Source organism: Telopea speciosissima, chromosome 3, assembly GCF_018873765.1.
Source record: "Telopea speciosissima isolate NSW1024214 ecotype Mountain lineage chromosome 3, Tspe_v1, whole genome shotgun sequence".
Classification (NCBI taxonomy): Eukaryota; Viridiplantae; Streptophyta; class Magnoliopsida; order Proteales; family Proteaceae; genus Telopea; species Telopea speciosissima.
Window position 1 is genome coordinate 42,367,962 of NC_057918.1, and position 6,000 is coordinate 42,373,961.

Genomic DNA, 6,000 nt, shown 5'->3' on the forward strand with positions numbered 1-6,000 from the left:
ACTTGGTATATCATGATCAGATCTTACATGCAAGGGTTTTACATGTTAGAATTGTTGGTTCCCAAGCCATCCCAATGATGTTCTAGGCATTACTGGTCAGAGGTACTACCATCAAAGCAGAGATCAGAGAACAACCATAGAGAACAACAGCATACAGGGATTATGATCATTACCTGGAGGTTGTGTGCAGCTAGATCAGTGCTCAGTAAGCAGCACAGGTCCCCCTTCCTTCTTCTCTCTTCCTTTCCTTCTCTTCTTCTTCCTTCTCCTTCTCTTTCTCTCTTTCTATTTTAGCTATATCAGCAAGGACGAAATAGGAAGCTGGCCCTCCTATTTATAGAGGTAGGCTGACTAAGGCCTATTTGGTCTTAGGGTCCATTTCCCAAGAATGCATTTTTAAGTGCATTCAAGGCCATTTTGGCTACACTGGTGGGGTCCACAGGGTTCCAGGGGTGGGTAATGGTTCCTAAAATTCCCATCTACCCCTAGAGGGTGTTCATGGTTTGTATGGGTGGTCCCCACATGTCTGGAGTCCAAATGATCAGTTTCAGCCACTCTGGGCGATTCTCTGGGCCTTTGCGCCAATCGCCCAAAGAATGCAGCATTATTGTATAGGCCTTGGGCTTCCACAGGTGCTTGGCCTATGGCTTGGGCATTGCACCAGCACCTCATCCAGGGTCTGACACACATCTGAACAGGTGTGGGCCCCACATATATGAATAGGAGAGAGAGTACCCGGGGTTGATGCAGTACATCATGTTGTGAGCTGTGCAGTTGTATGGGTCTACAACCCATCTTTTGACAGGTATGTAGGAGGACAACCTAATTCAACCACTGGAGTGATGCTCCACAGTGTGTTTAGGTTTCTGGTTAGGGGTCCCTGTCCTTCATCCAAAATCCCAGTCAGTCAAGGGTAGGTTTAACAGAATTTATCGCCACAATGAAACCTCAGTTATCACAAGGGAGCCTACGCTGGTCGAAGCCACCAAGACCACCTAGTGGCAGACCCCGATAGCCATTACTACCCCTAACCTGGCCTCTCTCCCCTACAAGCAATAGGTGCTCTGACTACCCAACACATAAACCCCTGTTGGTAAGGGTGATAATTGGATTGAGTCCTATCGTCCCCAGAGGTATTCCAGGTGCATCAACGTCCCATTCCATCTAGTATCCGGGTACCAGCATGACACAGCGCATACAGTGCAGGATGACAGTCAATGAATTTTATAAACATATCTGGGGTTCCGATACTGGTACTCCCGGCACCGTAACCCGATACAATAATGAAACAATTAACATATCCACATTCGAATCAGTTCACAATCAAGATAAATAATGCAAATGTGCAAGACGCTTACTAATCATTGTAATAGTATTATAATGAATATTTAATAATTAACAAGCACAAACAATCACCCAGAACCCACTCACCTAATTCAGGTACTGCCCGATGTGGTTGATGTTTGAGTTAAAATAAAACCGCAAGCGTACGGGTCAATCGTAGCTACGGGTCGAACACGAGGAGATATACGCCACTCTATTTAACTAACTTAAAAGTAATGCAAAGTGAACCAAATTAAAGTGTTAAATTAAACTAATTAAACTAACGAAAATCAATGCATCCTAACTCATAAGCATATAACAAAATTAAGGGATTAAATCGACGTCCTAACACATGAGCATCTAACCTATCAAACTAAAGCGAATTGAAAGGAATAAAAATGCAGCCACACATATTAACCACATAAAAAGAAATAAGGGAATAAAAATGCATCCATAAACCACAACCATATAAAATTAAAATAAAAGAAATAGAGGGGGAAGAAGAAGAAGATAGAGAGAGATAGAGGAGATGGAGAATGAGATTGAGAGTTTAGATAGTAAAACCTGGATGTGCTTGCATGAATGTAATTGAAAAGCTTGAATACTTACATAAACTTACCATGGCCTCCTCTTCTAAATCTTCAAGTCTTGTCATCAACTTAAGAACTTAAACTAGAAGGCTTAAAACCTAAACTACAATTAAGAAATTACAACCCAATTGAAGACTTAAATTGAAATTAAAGCATAAACTAAACCTATTATAACCATTAACTAAAAATCTAAAAGCAAACTAGAACTTAGAAAAGCCAAAAATCACAAATTAGAAGGAGAAGAGGAGAAGAAGAGAAGAATGAATGAGCAATTTTTACAAGAGAGGTAGGGGGTATTTATAGGTGGAAGAGAGGAGAAGAGAGAAAATGGAAGTGTAGGAGAAATATTCCCTAAGAAAAAAGAATATTCTCTTCTCTTTCCTCTTTTACAATGCCTTGAATCCTAAGATTAAAAAGAAAAAAAATAGAAAGAAGAAGAAGAGAAGATTGTTTACATAGACCTTCTATTTCTAGTAAAGTAAATTTCCAATTCTAACAAGTGCTTCCTTTTCTTTGTAGATATCTTCTCCAAGCAATAAAATCAAAGCATCTTTGATTTTTCAACCTTCCATAGATGAGAAAATATAAATCTATCCCAAGTAAAATTCCAGAAGTGCCCTTGACAAGTTGGAGGAGAGAGAGAGTAAGGGTGATGATAAGGATTCCTTCAAGAATAAATAAACTACCCATTCTGTCTTTCAGAAAACGTGGAGCATGGGGTGCTTATATATGCCTCACCATTGTATTCCTTGCGAAAAATCACCCAAAATAGACCCAAATTTCGTCCAATTCGGAGTTGGGGAGCCCAAGATATCTCAAGTTGAAGTTGGACTGTCCAGAGCCTTCCAAATGGAATCTTTCAGGTACAGTAAAGTAACTTTTGATAATTGCATTAAGGCCCCTGGAATCCGAACTTCCGCTTCACTTTGTCCTCGTCTGACTGTCAATAATTATAAATAAACCCCTACTATTAACACCTCTAGAAAGCTTATAAACATCTCCTTAGCATCATCTCCTCTATTTTCACAATAATTCACCTAAACCCTGAAAAGTACAAGAAAGCACCGAGTAACTCTGTCCAATGTGGTAAAATGTATGCTTTATGCCCTAAGATTTCACACATAAATGTGCTCATCAGTTGACATGGATCTCCCCGGTACGTGCTCTCTCCAACAAGTTGGGCGGCCTAAAGATGCGAGAGCAAGTGTTAAAAAACGTGTAGAGGGGTCCCATGCTATGCCCCCAGGGTTAAAGTTGAGGTTTACTCAAGACAACATGGATGGACTCACGGATAGAAGCAACAGAGTGAGTCCATCCCTGACTCCGTTTAGGCCAAAAGGTCAAGATAAGAGGAATGGATTCATGAATGAAACCTCCTCATGGATCCGTTCGATCCCTGAGACATTCCCGAGAGGGAACGGAACCACGGACGAAATCAGTAGGTGAATCCGTTCCTGGCTCTGCTCGAACCAGTCACCAGAATGCAATGGACGGATCCACGGATGGACCCACGACACTAGATCCGTTCGTGCATTCGTCGAGGTTCTTTCTGAGATTTTTAAGGATTTTCCTCTCCAACTTGGAACCTGGAGTTCACATGGCCCCCAAGGTTAAGGAGGGGAGTCATAGGCCTTCTTAGGGTCACTAGAACCTAGTCTCACCCCATGGGTCCAAGGTCACACAAGGATCCAACTCCCTTGTTCCAATTATAGGGTTTAGGGTTTGGAAAACCATGGAACAGCAACAATGGTTATAATTGGGTTGAGTGGAGCTAAGATTAGGGGTAGGTCTTCATTAATGGAACCCAATTAAGGGCTAAGCTCCACCTTGAGTCCCAAATGGAACCCTAGGTTAACTCTTCCTTAGTAAAACTTATCTAAACCAAAGAATAAATGGAGAAGGGGGAGATGTAATAGGATGGAGGCTTACCTAGGTAGGTGGAGCCCAAACCCCAGCTTCAGCCAGCCTTGAAGATCCACCTTCCAATCTCTCCTTCCTCCCTTTTTCTTCTTTTCTTCTTTTCTTCTATCCTTGTTCGAACAGCAAGAGGAGAGGAGGTAGGACAGCAAGAGCCCTCTTGCTTCCCCTCCCATTCCTCTTCCTTTCTTCTTCTTCTCCTCCACAGTTTGTCTTGGAGAAGGGAGAAATGGGAAAATTTAGAGCTGAGCCCTCCTTTTATAAAAGAAATGGGCCTTAGGGCTTGTTTGCCTAGGTCCCCTAAGGCTAAGAATCCCTTTTTATTCAAGTTGGGCCTTAGGGCCTGTTTGGCTAAGGTTCCAAGCCCCCCTCTAGGTCCAATCAGTTAGGATATGTTTGGCTTAGCCTAAGGTCCTAAAACTGTATTTTAGTTTTAGGGCTTGTTTGGCCCAAGCTAAGTAAAAGAAACCATTATTTATTTTAGTTAAGTCTTATGGGCCCACTTTCATGGCCCAACAAACCAAGAAAGGGTAAGGGTAGGGGTCTATCTCGTCCGAGGGCTTAGTCAGAACACTGGGACGTGGGTCCCACATGAAAAAACAACAAAAGGGCAAGAAACACCACGAATGGATCCACAAACGGAACCAGTCTTGTGAGTCTGTTCTTGACTCCGTTGCTGCTGTAAGGACCCAAAATCACAAGAAAAGTTGTTAGGCTTTGACCCACACTTCTAGGACTTTAAAGGGGATATGTATACTAAAATGTAGGATTCAAGATTTACCCATGGTGTGGTCCAATCGCCCATCAAGGTGTGAATGAAATCCTTGAGTTTGAGCTTTCCCCCTCTACTGTTATAGTCCAAGGTCACAGGTGTTGACCATGGGCATCGTGGCATCACCCGTCAGTAAAAGTTCAATTTGACCCGGGATATTAAGGTGTATTTTGGGTACAGGTGTAACTGTCACGCCCCTATCCCAATGTCAGATAATTTGCCACATAGGGGTATGACTGGGACAATCACACATCATCCCAACACCTACCAGGATCGCAGATACAGTGTCCCGAGCCACAGTCCATTCTATCATCACTTCTTGAAAATAGAAAGGAACGTACAAAGGGAATAAATCGTTTCAAATACAGAGTTAGCGGAAGCAAAATTAAATTAAATCATGTAAAATTATAGAGTAGCGGTTCTCTAATAATAACACATATAACAATTCTAACATAAGTAATCATTCATTACTCTCCCTATAAATAACATACAGTTTATACATGGAAGTGGAAAGAAATACAGAAATTAAATAAATAAACAATTGCCCTAAGGGCATAGATCCTTGGGTGTACATCTACATCCAAGTCACAGTCCTCAACTCCACTTGATTCTCATCCAACGGTGCTCGTCAAGAGGCTATCTGCATATAAACTAAAAAGTGGTTGTACAACGGGGTTAGCTACAGTTAGCTAGTGAGGGAGCAAAGGGGAATGTGCACACATCACACAATCAATATCAAACAGAATGATGCATGCTAATGTTAGATTCATTTTCCACCTAATACACAATTCTATCGATCAAGTATATGCTACTGTGATAACTCGAGAAACACTGCGGGTCACTTATCCTGTCGCCCTAGTGAGACCTCAATTATCACGAAGGGACCTACATCGGTAGAAGCCATCATGACCACCCACTGGCAGACCCCGATAGCCATCACTACCCCTGCCCTAGCCTCTCCCACCTCCACAGACCACAGGTGCTCAGACTATCCAACAGATAAACCATTGTTGGCAAGGGTCGTAGCATAAGGGAACAAGCATCCTAGCCACAGATATACTATATGCAAGTCCTATCGTCCTTAGAGGTATTCTGGGGGCATTAACGTCCCATTCCATCTAGTCCTGGGGTACCAGCACGGCACGGCACATACAGTTCAGGATGTAATACAGCAGTTTTCATAATTAAATAAATTAAATAAATTGGGGTTCTGATACCAGCACACCCGACACCGTAGCCCGATACAATGGTGAGCATTATACTATCATAATCACAACAGTTCATAATTGAATAAAATGCGATGCGCACATGCTTATAAATATATATAGCATGCTTAACATTAACAGTTATATAGTATTCAAGCCCAACAAAGTCACCCAGAACCCACTCACCAGGCAT